Source organism: Hetaerina americana, unplaced genomic scaffold, assembly GCF_022747635.1.
Source record: "Hetaerina americana unplaced genomic scaffold, ioHetAmer1.1.p SCAF_10, whole genome shotgun sequence".
Lineage (NCBI taxonomy): Eukaryota > Metazoa > Arthropoda > Insecta > Odonata > Calopterygidae > Hetaerina > Hetaerina americana.
In genome coordinates this window covers 50723861-50743918 of record NW_027286070.1, presented here as the reverse complement: position 1 = coordinate 50743918, position 20058 = coordinate 50723861, and the positions used below count along the sequence as shown (strand labels likewise).

Below are 20058 nucleotides of genomic sequence, written 5' to 3'. Positions count from 1 at the left end.
TGACGCGTAAAAGTCACATTCACGCGAAGAAAGCACGTCACTTTCTAAAGAAACTGCGGCAAAACGCATGCCGCGAGCAAATATCTAACGCTACGACGGAAGAGAATTACAAATTTCATATTACTGAAGGGCAAAGGGACAACAACGGAAGCGAAATCCACCCCAGTTTAGGAAAGAACGACACAGCGTATAAAGTTTGCCGTTCATGAAATGAATCCGTCGTTTTCTTTCGGCTCCATTAACTCAAATTAGGTACGATTAACCGAACACAAACTTCTCTGATACCTTATCGCCACTTTCAAAGGGCTCTTCTAAACGCGAATGACGGAAATACTCTGTTATTTTCTTTAGTAAATCGGTTATCAGTGTAGATGCGAGTGAAGACTTGAAGTCTGTCTCTTAGGGAAACACAATACCTCTACAGAAGAGGGGCGTTTAACCGACTGATGGCAGCAAGCATTTTCAACTTGGGTGCCAGTCGCTATAGCCCAAGACATTCTACTCTACGGGTCGGGTGGTCCCGTCCGACTCAAGAATACGCTATGCGGATGTGTGGCAGGGAGATGGAGAAGGGATGGAACCCAACAAAAGGGTGCGTGCGGGTACGGAGGTGGGGTGGGGAGCAGAGAGGGAAAGACAACATTCAAGCAGCCAGCGGTCCACAAAGCAGCAGCGCCTTGCGGAGCGCGAACCGCGCACCATCTGTCGCCGAGTCGGGGGAAAAAAGGGGAAGGGGACGATTGTGTGTGTGAGCGGGAGACAAGGTTTTCACAACCCTTTCCCAAGGATCCGCTAAACATGCGTGCTTCGCGATCACGCAGTTATCGGGAGAAGCTAAAAATAAACCACGGTGAATGGCAACTATCGTCCGATTCCGTAATTTCCCAGCAACGGTTGATATTCGTCGGAAGGATAGATAGGGTGGGAGGGAAATAGCGCGAGAGGTAATTAAGAAGGATACTGCCACCGGACGGACAAACGGGATGTTGCGCCACCTCTTGGAAGCGATGAGATGGGCGTGATGGGAGTAATTGCTAAGGAAAACAATGAACCTACGATGCGCTGAAAGGCATCCACCGACAAGAACCGAGAGGGCGACGCTATTCCGAAGGAGAAGGCAATCGAATGGACTAAAGGTGACGCATAATATGGGATCCCTGATAAGAATTCATTTAGGAAAGTCGCACATATGAATCATTATCCTTAGCATTACTACTAATGTAATTAAAGACCTGCAAGTATTAATTCATAGCGCTTCAAGGAACTACGGTGAAAATTTAACACCTAATATACATACAACTCAGAAATTTTCAAAATCTTCATAAATACCACCATAAACCTTGCGAGAATGAATATATAATTACAGCATGTCCAACACCCTTTCCATCACAAATGACTGTCAAAATACGAGTCCTCGCAATCTTCCCAATTTTAAAAGATTTTTTCAACACTCATTTGTCTGCCTACCCCTTACAATGAGTTTTACCCTACCTCGACAATTGCGACGCTGAATGAATATTTCTGGTATCGTAATAGAAACGTGTACGACTAAATAAACATATGTGCCATACTAAACACCTCGCGGTTTACAAAATGGTGCAGGCAAGTTTGACATCCACGACCACGACCCATCCACAGCGGAAAACGGCACGCATTGTAAAGATGTATAGGTTCATAGATCACGCCCACGAAGACGACGCAGGGTACTCTTCAGTATTTATACCCAAAACAATCTGAAATCTGATGATAAATGAATCTGTGAGAGGTCATGCATTCATTTTAATTTCCTATTGAAGGGAAATAAAAATATACATTTGGTGAAATTTCATCACGATTACATCTCGGATATTCACGCTAAAGAACTTTATTTTACGGGCAAGGAAGTGTTTTATCTGAGGCAAGAAGAGATGTATTTCATAGCTCTATTAGTATGGGAAACATAAATTTAATCCTCATCTAATCATTATTGCACATAAACGGAAATGCGCTCACTGCATCATTACTTCAATGCATACGCAATTGTGTAGCATTAAAACTTAGATTTACCTTTGTTTACGATTTCCCATCAGAAACGACGAACGTGGAAATTTTTGCGTAACACTTGGCGCACAAAGACAGGAAATTAGAAATGATAGGACTTTATTCCTTGCACTACATTGACAAGGGCATTTGCGTCACAAGGTTCGGATGGAGTATTTTATTGATCACTAATACGAATCGTCTCATTATGCTAATTCAAAGTCATGGGCTATTGAATCAAGAGCAGAAATTACAAAAGATACGGGTAACGCCGAAGTCGTGAGAAGTTAAGGAGGAAGTGCGGAGAGTGATTTCAACCCAGAGAATACTAAAAAGTCTTCCGACGATTACGTAAGCGTTCACTGCCCTTCCCGAGGTCCCAAACTTCCCACGGCGGAGAAGAAACGTTTCCCGATTCATAACCACTGTATATCAATACGTGGTCCCTAAATTTCTTTGATCGTGTCCTGTGATATCAGCAGAAATAAACTGCACGCACCTCCATTCCTCCCCACCCAGCAATCGGCGATCGGCACCGTAACTCGCGTGTCATAGCCATTATCACATGTCATTTTTACAATACTAATGCAGTCATTTACCTCAAGTTCGTTTGAAGGTAAATGTGCATCATACCCTGCAGACTACTTCCATAGTTCGTGGCAGGGGGTACGTTCGCACCAGGCATGCACAGAATGGAAAGAGCAGTGGTTACGTACCTGTAAATGAAAGGCTAATAGTTACAAAAAATCATATAATTGAAAAGTTACAAATTTTAAATGTGTAAAGAAGAGACCGCCAACATTACTAAATAAACCTTGGTAACAAAGAAACTTGCCACCCCTAAAAAATGTATACTTTGCTTATCCAGAAAAAACCGAGCATCACCGACGCATGGGAAAGAAAAGAAATATCAACATCCTTCAATAAACAGGTGATGAGGGGTTTTATGATAGGTTAGTTCCCGCAGCTACACAAAATAAAACAATAAAAGTAACTCTATTATATCTATGCTACCTAATTTTACCTATTAATTTCCTGGCCAATGTAAGTAGCCCCATGTTTCCTTCTCTTAATATTCTCAGAAAAAAATATAAAAACTATCACTTGAGGACAGAGACCACCTCGAGCTAAGCTATTAGGTGTCGTACAAAACAGAAACACCTTCTCCTGTGCCTCCTGTGGATATTCTGAACAGAACAATGCTGACTGATCTGTATGCTATGTGAGACCACACAATTTTACCTGCTATGGCAACACTAAAACCTATGACACCATTACAACGTAAATGTTTCATTTACAAAAAAAAACACGAATATAGGCGAATATCTTCTTCCTGCACCTGATGGATTGTCATGCTCGCCCCACACCATTAGGACCACCTCACAGGGTTATATTTTTGTTTAAGCTGTCGACGCCGCTTGAGACTACAAGAGTGAATATCACCATCTCCGCCTCCGATACCCGTCACCACATCCCCTTTCCGACGCTATAGCCACCCATCCCCCACGCCCCTCTGCCCCAAACACCACCGACGACCAACACGACTCTCATCCGCCCTAGCGAACATCAGCGCCGTGGAGACCGTGGGAAGGAGGCGATCGATCGTCGGAGACCACCACACCGGCGCGACCTCAAAAGCGACCATATGGCCTTCTTCCGAAGGAGAGACAAAAGGGCGGCGACAACCCGAGACCCCTCGGTAAGGTGTGAGGCAAGAAGGCTTGCCCTCTACCCAGCATTTCCAAGAGAGGCGGCGACCTTCACACTTGCCTACGCACGCATCACGTCGTCACGAAAAGACTGCCAAAAGCCCTTTAGGGCGTGATCCTCAGGCTGAAATGATCACCGCCGCAGCATGTTCTTTGGGCAGGTCCAAAGAGGAGGACAACTTAATAAACAGTCGGCAGTGATCCTTTCGCAGTAACGCACGATACTAAATTGGCGTTTTCTGACTCTCGCATTATATTTTTTTACCAACACCTGACAAGGGCTCAAAAAACAACTCGAATACTTTTTCATTTTGCAAGGCACAACGGAATTTCCGCGAAATATGAAGGAAATAATTTAACCAAAGTTATATCATATGTTATGTTACCGCATGCTGTGTAAGTTCATATCGATGGATGAGCAGTGCGGCAGAATTTGGAATAATGGAAATAATGAGCAAATGGAGGTGAAAGGATGACGATAAACAGGACAGATTGTTTGGCTAATGAAGAAGCGAAGTTAAAGCACGTAACGAAAGGTATAGAAAATATTAGAACCGACGTGCGTCACACGACACCAAGAGAAGAGACAACTATCTGACAGAAGCATTTTATTAATTAATTAGCCCCTTACATACATAGTAAAGATCATAACACCAATAAATTTATAATTGCAGAAATTTGCTTTTCAACGACATTGCTTTGTTTGCGTGATGAATCATTGGAAATAAGTGAACTCTCCGTATTATTTTTAATATCTACGCAAAATCAATATGTAAAATTGAATTTAATCATTCAATTATTCATACCCTGGGAGAAAAAAAAGAGCGTGCAGCGTTTTGAGGAGATATGACTAGAATGGGAAATGAAGAAGTGGATCTGAGGCAGACGTTTGTTAACATTGTTAACAAAGGACCGGTGAAAAGTACCAATTGACCATCCGAGGAAAGGAAGAGGGGAATGAACATTAAACCGGGCAATGACAACATCGGAGACTTGAATGGTAGAAGACAAGACTTCTACTTGGGAAGCAAAACCACACACAATGGGAATCACATTAATATCATTGTTAGCCACAGATGTTAGATGGCAACAAATCAAGAAGATTTCTAAAAGAAAAATCGACTAGAAGCGCAACATAACGATTCGAATTAAACTAGAAAAACTAACATCAAGATAAATTAATAATATCTTCAAATTCTCGGTGGGTGTGAAACAAAGTCGATATCAGTAACGAAAAAATAAAAACATGAAACACTGGAAACATGATCTTACCGGAGAATGATGAAGGACAAATGCCAAGACCGTTTAGCCATCGAAGATTTATCAAAAAGAGTGGGAGAATTAGGACTATGATGAAGAAATGAGCTTACCATAAGGCGTAATAACTTGACATGTAATTACACAATGTAGAGTGAAATGGATGAATACAGGGAGACATTTGGTAAAAGTGAAACAGGTTAAAAAAAATACGAGAACAAGAAATAAGGGAGCATGAAGAAGTTGCAAAAAGAAGGGAGGAGCTAATTGAAACCTATCCTAGGATTTTAACGCTGTAATTATTATTTTATTATTATCCTATTTGTAAATGTGTAAAATAAATTCAATCCTTGACTTCTACATCTACTCAATACCCCGCAAGCCGCCGCAAGGACGTGTGGCGGGGGACTTCTACATACATGACGGTTGCGATCTGAAAAGCGGACTCGCCATGCTGGTGGCTAGGAGGCCAGGATCAAGATACAAAAGGTACTACCCTACCGACTGATTAGGATTATTTCAGGAAATTGACAATACTAATCTAGAATGCCATCAGTGTTGAAGAGAAAACTTCCATTTCAGAAACCGATGTTCCCACCAGGAAATGATTTCTGAAAATAAAAAACCTACCTAAAAATATAATCGTAATGGGTTACGTAAATGCTTGCCGTCCATGAGAAATGTGCAGTCAATTTTGTTTCGTGTATCCTCTGAAGATGGGAATGTAAGCAACGGTAGATGAAAAAGTTGACGTAATGTGACTGTGGATAATTAAGAAATTATCCGGCATCTGCGATCTAAAAAAGTGAACAATGGAAAATATCTTAGGACTTTTTGTTGCATAAATTATCAGCTAAACCTGATGAGATTATTTCAAAAGAACAATTGAAAAATGCTGTCACATATAGAATATGAAACTGAAAGTCAAGTAGGAGGAGGAGAAGAATCGTCCAAGAATGAAGGCTTTCAAAACAATCGATATAAATATGTATAACATCAAGCTCGCCCGATTAGCTTCTGTGGTGCATTTTAAGATTTTGAAGATATAAGCATCAAGACTGAGGGTTGAAAATATGAACTAGTTATTTTTGTTGGCTTTTGATAATGTAGTCAACATACATGTCTCATAGCATTTAACTATACCTCGGAAGTACGGAAATCCAAAAGCAAATGTTATGCTTCGCTGAGGAAATTGAGTGCTCCTACTTAGCAATCCGGTAATAAATGACAAGTACAGGGTCATACATGGCGTTGGAAAACTTAGCAATATGAGTATGCAAGTTTCAAAATTACCTGGGAATCAAACTCTGGGCAGATGAATACGCTTCTCATTAGAGTGGACGGCACATTCATAAGTGGAAGACGCCGTCTTATCCCTTCTCCCACATCGGGGGAATAGGGCTGAATTTTGCTACCGTCCATATGATCGTCGGTTGTGCCCTGGCGATTAGGGTGGCATTGTAAGTTTGCAAAACGCGAATAAATCCACGCATATAGTGCGGTGACCTGAGGTTACTGACATATTGCCTCAGCTAGGGGAAGAAACGGAATGGAGGGTAAGTTTACACAAACGGTTTGCACACAACGGGGGCCAAGAACCATGCCAAAACCAGTTCTTGCATCACAATGGGGGAACATACTCAGTCAAAAGAGGTCGCATCACTCAATGTTCATGCATCCCTCAGGAGTGCGACTGGGGTTTTGTTAGGCATGTCTGCCACTAACGGAAAAGAGTGTATCTAAGGCGGATACGGTCCAGGGAAGTTCCAGCGGTAGATGTAGTAGCGACCGGTGGATATAGTGTGAACACCAGAGCATGAACAAAGAAAGGGGGTAGAAGACTCAGCGTGGATGGGCGGCGGGGAGGACTGCGAGTTCCTCTTAGCGCACAATATTCCGGAGACATCAACGTGAGAATAAGACACGTCGCATATGCAGCGCACCATGCATCGCTCCGTTAGCCATTACTCGGATGAAAACTCAAGAGCAAGTAGGTCGACAAAAATTATCATAATAACAACAGGGATTTAGTACGCAGTACTATATTAAGTATACGTAACTCTATTTAAACAAAGGTAGATAAAGCTAACATTAAAAGTAATTACTATTATTAAGGTAGATAAAGTTGAAATTAAAGAAAATAATATTGGATATTTATTACACCTGAAAATAATAATTCTGAGATACTAAAGAAGAGTGAAAAGTACATAAAATGGGAAACTAAATTCAACCCATAGCTTTTTTCATCAATGAAATATGCCTCCCCAACACTACTTGATAGCTTGATTTTCCTTTTAATCTTGACAATGCCGAATGTGTTGAAAAACAAAACATAGTTAAAAGCTTTTACAGATGAATTTAATGGCTAATGTTGCCGTTTATAAATAACATTTTTTATTCACCCTTATCGTTGAGTGAGTGAGATAACTTGAATGAGTTATGAGAGGAAATACGTTTCAATTTAACTGACATTTTTTTTCTTTTACACATTTAACTCAAAATATAGACATTTCATAAATATTTTATTTCCACAGAAGAACAACTCCCATCGAAACATGAAACACAGCTATAAAATAGATTGTCTTCCACCCAACTTAAAAACAAAGCACAAACGTGTCACAATCGGCAAGTTGCAACATGAGCACGTAGGTGTTAACACACTGCTGTCTAATTATATTTTACATTGTATGCTGCACTATGCTAATTGATGCAATTTTATCGAAATAACTCTATCGTATGCCTTCATGAAATCTACGAAACAGGATGAATGTTGTTTGCTTCGTAGATTTCGAGAATGCGATAGTTAAAGAGTAGAATCGGGTAGAATTTAGGAAAGTATTACAGAAAATAGGAGCAGAGTGGAGGGATAGGAGACTTATCCGTAATCTGTACATATCTCATACCGTTTAGGTGGTATAGCGGATGGATAGTAGGGATACGCAGTGACGGGGAGGAGAAAGAAATGGATGTCCATTATCACCCATGCTTTTCCACCTATTTGCAGGGGATATGGTAAAAATGACAGAGGAGGAACTGGATATAGAAATGAAAGTCGGTGGGGAATTCAGAAAATCAGTTAGCTTTCGGGATAATCAAGGTTTATTCAGCCATCAGTCATGGAGTTACAAAAATTACCGAGGGTCACTGCGACAGGCATGGGATGAGAAACAATGTAATAAAAAGGGTATACAGTTTTCAAGGAAGAGGAAAGATAAGTTAAATTAAAATATTTCATCATTTCCAGTTCATTCACTAGCGAACGTGGATAACTTTCCCGTATTTTGGAAGTGTCTTGGACCAAAATGGTCTCAGTAGTAAGGGTATAAGAAGAAAATATGCGTTAGGGAAATAAGCTTTTACGTGGGTGAGGGAGTTGAAGAGTACATGACGGGGACGTTGAGTAAGGATGTTAATAAAAGAGCAGTGAAAACTTTTATATGGAGCGTGATTTTGTACGGTTCGGAAAATTGGTAGTTGAAGCAAGATGACAAGCGTACATAGGAAGCTTTTGAGATGGGGGTGTGGATAAGAATGGAAAAGGTAAAAGTGACGAATAGGAAATCAAACGAGGACGTACTAGGCATGGTGGAGGAGAAAGTGCTTGTAGGGAGAAATCAAAAGAAGGCAGGAAATGTCTTTCCTGATTTTAAAATTTAAATTAATTGAAAATTTTGATTGGCGATGGAATGCTGACGACCGCGATGGAGAGCAAAACGTTGGGAAAACGACATAGGCGTGGGAAAACGAGATGGGGTAGGAAAAGGATAGGGATTTTGGGCGGTAAAGGAAGATGAGTATAGTTAATGGTAGTGTGGGTTTTAAGGTTTTTTTCTAGCTAAAAAATACATACACACACATATACATAAACACATCTATATCTAAATATCTTTAGATAGGGGATAACACCATTATTATCTGTATCACGATTAGTCAATTACATTTCTTCGTTATATTCGTATAAAGGTAAAAAAATTATCGCGTTCACTCGTGTACACCTATGACGAAAAAAAAACAGGAGAGACTGTGGAACCAGTTCTTTGCATCTACTCACACGAGAATGCATTCCCCTCGCCTCTTATTTCAACTAACCCTGCAGGGACTACAAAGTCTTCGATAAAAAAAGTGGACCGGAGCAAAGAAGGGTGGAGCCAGAGACGGGAAAGATGGGTGGGAGTGTCAGGTTCACTCAGCCTCCTTCAAAACATCTTTATTCCGAGCGAAAGAAAGCTTCCCTCTGAGCGTAGGGACCTCCCAGGAGCAAGCAACGAACACTATGGATCGGTAGGCAATAAGGCCTGGCACGAAAGGGCGCGCTTTTTACGCAGGGAAATGTCGACCAACCTCCCACCTCGGATGCATTAGCAAAATAGAGAGTACATCGTTCGCCGAAGAAAATTCATGAGCACCATTACTCTCAAATACTGAACAGTATCCATACATAGTAATGCTGACAAGTGCAACTATGATTTAACAGAAATAACATAGCACTATTCACCAGAAAATACTTTCCTTACACACCACGGAAAGTATACGGTTTTTTTTAGCAGCGATGGCTGGCAGGATACTAAAAAACCTAAGTGACATATTTTTTAAGCTTCATTAATTAGGCCTGCTTCGTGCTTAAATTGCTCTAACGAATTTGCTTTTCTAGCAAGAGGATAGGTTGAATAGAGATGTTGAATGGATATGCATTCAGAAACTTTCTGCATTTGAAATGATCATATTGGTCACCCTGCACACCTCATCTCTGAATTAGGAGTCGTTAGGCTGAGGAAAACAACAAAAAACGCATTTTCTAAAACCAATCTATGACTTTGCAAACGACATCGAAAATCTTTACTCAACACCATCAAAATACGAGAAAGGTTTGAACAAGGCGATAAACCTTTATAAAGGCATAATTCCAAATAACTGTCGAAATATCGCGGCAAAAGTAGGTCTCGGGTCGTCAGCACTTCCAAATTACAACTGCAACCAGAAAACTGAGACAAGAGTACATTTTCCAGTGTACACAAGGATACGATCTACAGGAGGAAAAGTAGGGGGGAGCAAGTTCATAAGTTTTCGGGTATTATTCATTGTCGAAATAGCAGATATTATTAAGGCAATTTTAATTTAGATGGAGATAGGGGATGTGATCTTCGGTAGATTATGCAACGGAGAGTTATAATAATAAAAGGATTGGATACTAGGGGTCAAGAAGGTATACGCCGTCACGTGGATCGCATTAACCAACACGCGTCATTATCCCTGCGGAGTACGTACGTTAGAACCCTCGCCAAAACGTCCCAGTCGACATGCCAGAGCAGAATGGGATGAAATATCCGTAAATTCCACGAACAGAAAACAAGGAAATTTAAAGTAGACGTTTCAATTCCGAAAAGGCAACCGTGGCACCGCTTCCACATGTCACAGCTCGAATATCGTTCCTCAACGAGGGAGGAAATGCTAAGGCAAGCAAGTCACTGGATATACTCCGGTGGACTGATTCGTGCGAAACGCCGCGGTCGCGTACTGCACCATGCATCATTGGGTACGCCGCCAGTTAACTAATTACCCTGATCGAGAACGCATATAGTTTAATGGTAAGCACGAAATGACCCTATTCCCATTACAGGTTCCAAGTGTGACGGGTAACTTCATTTTGTAACGTAACATCGAGAAGAATTAGAATTCTTTCTTTGCTACAGCAAAAAGAGAGTACCTGAATGGGAGTATGGGATTTTGATGAAAAGAGGAAGTCGGATGTACATGATGTTATAGAAGTTACGCAACCGGTCCCAATCCCTATGCCAACTTCTTGTAGCCGATACTGACGAACTGGAACTTGGTTGAAATTATTAACGGAACAAATTTGCATGCAATGGAACCACTGCCATTTTGTCAAATATATCCAAGACTCGGTGCATTGTAGTGTAGATCCACATATTAGAATTGTTCAATGATTACCAATACTTCTTGTCATAAGTATTGTTAATCGATGCGACACAAGTGAATGCAAGAGGAAATGAGTGAGTAGTTTAGGAAAACACGACGAGTACATGACTTCAGCATATACTACTCTATGTACGATATATTTTAGGTGCAAGACATAAGTGACTCATGAGTTGGGTTAATCGGTATTCTTAAATTGGCAAGGTGGTGAATTACTTCCTGAATTCCGATTCCCGGTTCTTCGCTGGCATTCCTTCTTTTCCTGGATCTTTCCCAAAGATCCCCCGAAAGTTCCCTTCCTATAAAACCAACCGAAATGGCAGACACTACAGTCAATATGTAATACCATTTGCTCTAAATATGCTGCAATGCTTTAAAACAGTTTTTTAACAAAAGTCTTAGTATTTGACCATAACAAACATAGTCAACAGAGGTACAGGAAGTTATATTTCAATTCTCGAGTCACTCCTCCCTCATCCGCTCCTTCCTGAAGCTAGAATGCAATTAATGATTTGATTACAGAGCTTGAATATGCAAACACCTTGGCAAAACTGATCGCTCTGGAAATTTAAAATCATGTAATCATTGGGAATGCCCGACTTATTTTGAAAATGAGGCTCTATTCCCGATTTTTTCCCAAAGTCTCTCAAAGAAAATGGGTGACTCCAGGCAAGAAATTATCCCGCGTAAGCCACTCTGATGAGCGAAAAGATGAGCAATTTGTACAAAGATTTCAATTCAAATATATCACGTGATTAGATTTGAGCTGTCAATAAAGATTACGATAATTCTTTAATCTCCTTTTTATCTCTGCCGGTGAGGATAGGAAATGTCCACGTCCAAAACTAATTAATTAGCCAATTTTGTAGGTATTTGATAGTTCCACGGAAAAACCATAAATAATTTCCATTTTAGAAAAACAAATAAGCGATGCTAAGATCCCGCTAGGGAGTTCGAGGCCACATTTGGCTATTTTGCCTGGCAAGGAATTACTGTGTGGCGGATTATTTATTGTTTATTTCGACGAAATTTCTTTCTCTAATTACTTCAGGTGGTAAAATTACCATCCACTGCATCACATCCGAACAAAAGCAATGCAACGACTTGTTCCGCTAGAGATCACGAAATGGTTAAGCAAGTAATGTTGCATTTTTAAATAAAAAACAGGAATCTAGGTGTCGCACATGAACAACTGTACTCGTTTCTTACTGCCTCGCTGACGATTTGCGATCTGCAATCCCCAGAAAAAGTACGACTCAGCTTACTGAAAAATGTGCGGTGGATGAAAAACTTCTTCATCTTGGCATTCAAATCATTACTTGTACTATGCTACTTCCATTCGTTTGCAGACGCACAAAATTATTACAAACTTTTACTTTTATAGGACCCATCCTAGTACTAATAGAAAGTTTTAGCAATTCCACACGTACTTAAAAATGAATTAGCTTCAAATATGCGAGATCTTTCGAGGAGTCCAGACCTACGTCATGCATGACTGACTGTATCAGTTAATGGGCAATGTGAGAATATCCGCGGGCCAAATCGGAAGGAATTTTCGCAGCTGACGGGATTTTTATATTCTCTGAGATTTCTTCATGCCTCAATACGCACTATTTCTCCGGTGCGACGTTGAGTTAAAAAACAACAGGGGCAAGGGTAGGTATTAGTTACACGTACTATGGGGGCAACCAACTCCACATATAGGGGTCATCGGCAAGAAATGACAATATTCATGCCTAACTGATCACGTGTGCTTGCTGCTGACTGAAAAACCGACTGCGAAAATAGATACAATGGGGGAATGAAGCAAGTGCTCTATGTTAGAGTGGTAGAAAGTGCTCTTTTTTTCATTTTCATGCATGCAAGTTTTTGATACTTAAAAAATCATGTTGATTTCACGTCTGATATGAGAAAACCCCAAACCATGTGCTCGGTTTCAGGGTATGACGTAGATATGAAAACGTGGAAATTAATATCAGTTCTGCAATCCATGATAAAAATTCCATAAAAAAGGAGCAGAGTGAGCATACCATATCTAGAGTTATGATCGCCTATTTTTTTGATTCTCGACTACTGTGTGCCATTTGATGAGAAGGTAAGAAGATAAAAATGAATTCTCTACCATGATTCGTTATCATGAAAAGCTATATTAGATAAGTGATTTGCGGATAAGAAGTACGGCCACGTAACAGTAGAAGAATGAAATATGTATCCTGCGAAAACTAAGCATTCGCGTCCCAGCACAACGTATGCCAACAATCAGACCGCGTACCCAAACACTCTCTTGTACACCTTACTACAAGGCGGTGGAGTCTTTACCATTTTCCAACCATCTCCACCTCTTCATTTGAGCAATTCGGAATCAGCCCTGGGGTTTCGAAAATCAGCCGTTCCTCGTAGCATCTTCGACATAATATTACTCATAAACAATCATGTGAAACGACATTAAGTCAAACCGAGTCGTTTTAATGGTATTATTCAGTTAAGTAAAGAGCTTATGATAAATATTCCAAGGAAACAAAGAACTCTCTCAGCTATGATCTTTCCTCACGGCATTGCAGTTTAGATCCACAATCTTAAGAAATGTTAACTTAAAGTCGAGAATTTCGTAATTCGTGAAAAATAAATAGCATAACCATTCCTTGTCTACTACTTCCAGATGAAAAAAATGAGCAATACACTACATTTAATTGGGTCAAATGTTGGAATGCTACGCTGTCTTCCCAAATAATTTTTAAAATTGAGGCATACTGGAAAAACTCTGTCCTGCTGTTGTTTGGATTTACAATATAATAAAACAGGGAATAGAAGTAGCGATTTGATATCGGGGCACAACTTACCGCTACATAAAGATTACGAAAATACCGATAATTGGTACCGAAAAAAACTTATTTACTTCGGTCTCCCAGCCTAACAATTCTACACTCAATAAAATAATTCTTTATATCATGGAATCATTCTTTTAAAGCCGTCGCCACTTTGCCCTCCTTCGCCTAAAACACCACTTGAATAGGTGAACTCTTCTAGTCTGTGTTTCCCCCAATTTTAAGTTTGTTTTATCCTTAGACTAATCCCTAACATAACACTGATACTCTGCACATCTGATTTGACGAGTTCTCCACCAATTTTTATTCCTTCCTCCAATTCTTCCCATTTCCTCCGTATGTACTTCGAAAAGCACAACTGATAATGGATGTCCAACCCCATGCATGACAATGTCCATCCTGACTCACCATTCGCTAGCATAACCTGTACAGGCTTCAGGATACATTACAGGTTGCCCATCAGTTATCTTCTTAAATACGTTAATTAATTCTACCCGATGCACTCCGAAAACTTTCTCGCAAAATTCACAAAAAAAATACAGCCTGGTTGTATTTTACACATATTCTTTCTTCTCTACCACCTCTTTACCGCAATGATATATGGCGTACCGCTATCATTTCTAAGACCACGCTGTTATTCCTTTAAATAATCACTTCCACCAACAGGGACTAGGGTAGACTAACTTTGCGAGCGAAATCAAAAATATGGTCCCACAATGTTCGCCTTTCCCATTTTTGGGATAATAATTACTACTTGTCCAACGAAATCTTCTAACTTACTCCCCCATAATCTCGGACGAATGGTGACCGCAAAAACGTTTCCTTCCATTTTTCCTAAACCCTCGAAGAGTAATTCCGCAAGGACGTTTTCTATACTCGGGGCCTTGTTCATTTTCATTTATGCTTTCTCAATTTCGCTATCATGTACATATGTCTAGATATAAACTCTTCTCATTATATACACTTGTGTTTTTAAACCCACTCACAGGTTAATATCTCTACCATGCAGTTCAACGCATTCTTATCATGCCTAAACATATTCTACTTCGACTTACACTTCCCTGCCGTACCTCTAACATTATGAATAGATTATCATTTCTTAATTCCTGATACTTTAGTCAATTTTTGGACAATTCCATCTCTGTCGCCCTTTCTCAGTAAATTTTCCGTACATGGCATAGGTCAATCAATGAACAATAAGCGCATCGACTCGAAGTGAATTTACTGGAGAGGCCGCAATAGCAGACGTCGATGCCCTAGCAGCCCTTTGCACAACAACAAATGTTAAACTTTATTTTTATACCGACAAATTTTCCTGAACAAATATAATAAATGAAAACTTTAGTCTGTGATAATCTTCCTGATTTCATGCCATACTTAACTTCGGTATACCTTTTAGATATGGATAGAACTTGTCGCTGCACTCAATGTGCAACGTCGGTATACCAATAAGTAAAAAATCTTTAATACACCGGATGACAATTTTACACGCCCAAACATATCTTCAGCTCCAAATGCAATGCATAATACTCAACTGAATTGCTACAATAAGGTAAACCAAAACCAGAAATGGCATCAACTGCCAGCTACTGGTAAACAAATCATGAATGAACCTTTCGCAATAACTTATACTTTTTACCGTATCAAACGAGAAGTACAATTACGGCAGATAGAGTAAAAATATACTACACATTGTCAGTTTTTAGAAAAATTAACTGACAACGTACAGTTTATTCTTGTTTCGCCACACAGGGCAACTGGACAATGTGAAGGTAAACTATCAAGGCCATTATTACGTATTTTGCACTGGATATTAATTATAATTGTGCAATGCCAACGATAGTCAAGCAATACGAACGCTATTAAAATTAACGTCGAGGACATCAAACTGCCAAGGTAACAAACGTTCGCCGAATCGTCGACAGTCTCCGGAATCAAGATGGACAAACAATTTTACAACTAACCTTTAAAGAATGCGGGAACTATCCATCCAAAAGAGGATATCCACAGGACACAACCATCACAATTGGAAAAACGAGGTATGGTCCAATACTAAAAAATAAACTTGTTGAAATTACACAACACCCTCTCTTGTTTACGCACACCACATTCACCACGGACACAGACAGCCCGGGACTGCGCTGCTAGCGCTAGCAGTTCGGTGAAGAATTACGCTCACCTGTCATTTGTTTCATAAAAGCTCCGCTAGCGCCTCTTCCGACCAACCAATTTCTTCCTTTCAGTCGGAACTACTTACAAATATTTTCCGGGCTAGAACCGACGGAGTACTAGATTATGTTTTACTAAAATTTCAGCTGTAAGAAGGTTAAAGCACACCAATATCAATGTCTTTAATTCTAAATGTGGAAATGAAAAATATCATGTCATAATAATGCTAACAAACGAGTGAAAATGGTCCTATCCAATTTTTCATTCGTTTTATTTTACTATTATTCACCAACTCACTATATTTAAGATAAATCGGCTAATACTCTATATTTTATCTATCCCTAAAATTGACAATCGGCCAAACCTCAGTTACTTGAACATAACAAATATGCAGGTTCATGAATATTTTCAGCAAAATTGTTTAATGATTCATAACATAAATCGTCACATTTTATTTACGAAATGATAAGATAGAAACTCTCTTAATGATAGTTGCAGAATACAAGGGATAATTTCAAACCTGTAATAATGGCACACTAAGGTTTCCTCTGGACTGTGAGAGCAGCGGCTATTGAAGTACGTGTTGACGAAAATATCCGTTCATAAACCGACAAATCGCAGATGACTTCATCATTCCTCTTCCTGGAGCTTTCAGTAATATGGCTGTTTGGGTGAAAACAGCTCCGCGCTAGAGACATCTACAGGTGAAAGTGTAGGCAATTCAAAATTATGCTTAAAAAATATTTTTTCTTCCAGGTTACTTACATCGCTGAAGATAAAGTGAATATTATCGGCTAAAGCTGTGGCTACAATCCTTTGAAATCAAGCTACTTTAGATTGTCCAAAATGATCTTCAACTAACTATGAATAAAAGAAGGTTGACCACATTCCTTCTCAACACCGTTGGTCCGTTTAGGCGACTGTCGACTGAGCGCTCTGGTATGAAAGGCTTGGAAACAACTACAAGTGAAGAATTGGACTTCTTTCAACACTTTTTCGACATTTGAATTCAGAAAAAAACATTCATTTAAATAAAGTATGTGAGGCAAAATGAGACAAATATTCTTCTATCAATCGTTCTCGACGTATTTATAATTGAAACTCATTAAGTTATATCGACGTTCACCATTAACCAGACAATACCTTTGAATGAGCAATCCCTTGTTAAATAAATGTCACTTTAAGTAGAACCAAATGCTAATTTTAGATATTCAGAATTAATATGAAAAAAATATTTTGGGAAGTGATCGACTATATTTTACACTCAATTTTTTTAGATGCCGGTTTCATTAAAGCCTTCTTTTGATTTAGTAATAATAATGTTTATTTTCACCGAAAAAGCACATTTAATCTATTATTAATTGATGCATATAAAAGAAAGATGCAATACCGATGTAATTCACATTTCATGAAATTATTTAAGAAATGGAGAACAAAATAATTCTGGAATTAGTTTTGTTTCTGGAATGTTCTCTAGAAATATAGGGTATTAATCTTCTTAACCTTACGATGAAAATTATCAAAATAATCAAATCACCTGAGCAAGGATAAAACGTGTATTACCAATTGCATTTGAAGAACTGGTGTCAATGGTAATATGCCACTCATTCTTTTATGTAACTTTAAGATTCCTGAAGACCATAAGTCACTAGCCAAAATTATTACAGACTCGACTTGAATTTAATTTATTAAGGTTGATTGATTGCTCTTCTTTTCTTTGACCAACAAGCAACAAAAACTAGTCCCATCGAATTATCGATCAAATTTCTTAAATAAATATGAACATTATAAAGTTAATCCTAGTTCTTATTGGCCTAGGAAATTCTGAATTGCTTCTCTCTTTGATCCCTTTCTGTAAGTCCTTAGCAAAGCAAATTAGCTTTAGAAATGTAGTAGGTTTTCCATAACATGGCCATATAGCCATTTCGATCATATATTCATCCTCAATTTCTCAGTTAAATCATTCTCTGATTAGGAGATGCCTCTACTTCCTCAACAGGAATTATTTAATATGAATTCAGTTGAAATTCCTTACAGGCTATTTAAGAAAACATAACTCAAAGGTAATTCAAAATTAATTAATTTATTTATTTCCTTCAAGATACACAACACTTTTAATGACAACACAATTGCACGCCTTCTTCCACAGAGTTAGATTATAAACAGATGGTTTCAGTCACTGGACTGCTGTCTTGATAATGTCACAAATGTATCAGTTGATTCAAATCCGTGGAACCAAACCTAGATATATGTATTCCCCTTCACTTCCCCAAGCCCATACAATAATTCTCAATCAAGTTTCTACATTAGTATATAGGATGAAAACAAAATGCCATACAGAGCTTGAGGTTATTCTGAAAAAAGCACAACTTGGAGAGTTTTTCAATTGACATTAATATACCATTATAATGAAAAAATTAAACAGTAATAATTCACTAGCAAAGCCTTCATTTATTATTCTTGAAATGAATGAATGTGCTCAAAAACTATGCTAGTAGATAAAGGTCAATTAAATGCAGAAAGCCTTAACATTAAAATCACTACTTTTAAATGCCATAGCATTTTAAAGAAGTGAGATTGACAAGTTAACCAAACTTCTTATGTTATTACTAACTTCACAGCATAATTTTCTAGCATGAAAATCTACTTCTTTCCCTAAGAATTCTAAGTTTTAACTTACTTTATCATTTTGGTTAGAAAATACCAGGTCTAAGATGATAATTTTGTTTTTATTCTATTTTTCATTTAAAAGAATATCCAATGACCACAGGCTCTAGTACAGCTAGATAATAAGTTTAAAAAGTTATAAGGATACCAAAAAGAAGATGAATCAAAATGGAGTCTAAAAACACCAAATGCTTTTGCCCTGAGGACTGTATTTAGATGGGAATCGATATCTCCAGGAAAATATGTGGTTTTACTACTAAGTACAGAAATATTTGGTAAGCACAAAATACACATAAATGGGAGAAGTTAAATAATGTCATATCTATAGCATTATAGATGCTTATGTTAGAATTGCATCTACACCGTTTTTTCCATGACTATTTCTTAAGCCCTCTACAAAATTGGACTTGTCATTTATAACATTTGTAAATAAATAAAAGCTAGAAAAAGATCATTATAGGAAAAATTAATACCAAAAATTGATAGTATTAACTGTAAGAGCACAGCCAAATAAATAATATTCTTAATTATTATACATAATATTCTTAATTATTATACATAATTTTCTTAATTATCATACATAATATTCTTATATAAAATTATTCTCCATTTAAATTGAACTTTTGCCACACCAATTATCAAAGCTGTTTTCAGAAAATGATCGATAATGACGATAGTTAAAGGTGCAAGGGTTGGCTATTGACTGAAAAATATTAGACTATTAAAACTATATCTGGAGGATAAGGTAGGCATTTCGTACAGATTTCAGGAGAATCCAGGGTTAAGATTTTGAATATCAGATATGGGAGTGAAAACCAAATTAAAGAGATTTAAAGGCCTGTGGGAGATGCCACATCAGTTCCTTCAATGATATCATCCACTATTGAGCAATGAAAGGCAGAAATTTCACCGAGTAGAAATTGTTCACCTTGATTGAGACTCAAACCCCAAGATTCCAAGCTAAAGGTGAATAATCCCTTTCTTTGTGTACTTGTTACCGAGGCATCTATGCCTACCGAGGTATCCCATTACAATTCATACTGTAATAGGATGATGCCTTGACAGATTAACTAGCTAAAGCACTCCACCAGAAAGAGGGGAACTGGGTTCTAATCCTGGCCAAGGCAAATGGTTTTTACATTGTAATATTACTTCATTTCAAATAAGAGAGTGACTTGAAAGATATATATTGATACTTGACACTGCACTTTCCCTCCTTTGTTTGTCTTATTTGAAATTATCATAATAAATTAAATGACAGATAAGAAAATCTAGTGAATGCCTATAAAAATCATAAGTTAATAGCTTTGGGGCTTCCACAAAATTTCAGAGCTAGAGCAAAATAAAGCACTCTATTAAACTAAAATTCAGATTATGTAAACTCAATGCAGCACTTGATCACAAAGTTGCTTCAAAAAGCAGGAAAGTAAGTAATAAAATATTTAAAACAAGCTTTTCAAATAAATTTAATATTCCTC

At 38.3% G+C, this 20058-nt stretch overlaps 1 protein-coding gene across 1 annotated transcript in view; it reads right to left on the bottom strand.

Annotated features, from left to right (window-relative positions):
• LOC139700328 (klarsicht protein-like) overlaps nucleotides 1–15847 on the bottom strand; it is a 474285-nt gene extending 458438 nt beyond the window's left edge. Inside the window, exon 1 of the mRNA XM_071598967.1 lies at nucleotides 15709–15847. The gene's annotated coding sequence lies outside the window, so the exon portion shown is untranslated. The remainder of the gene's footprint in view (nucleotides 1–15708) is intronic.
• Nucleotides 15848–20058: the final 4211 nt, after the last annotated feature.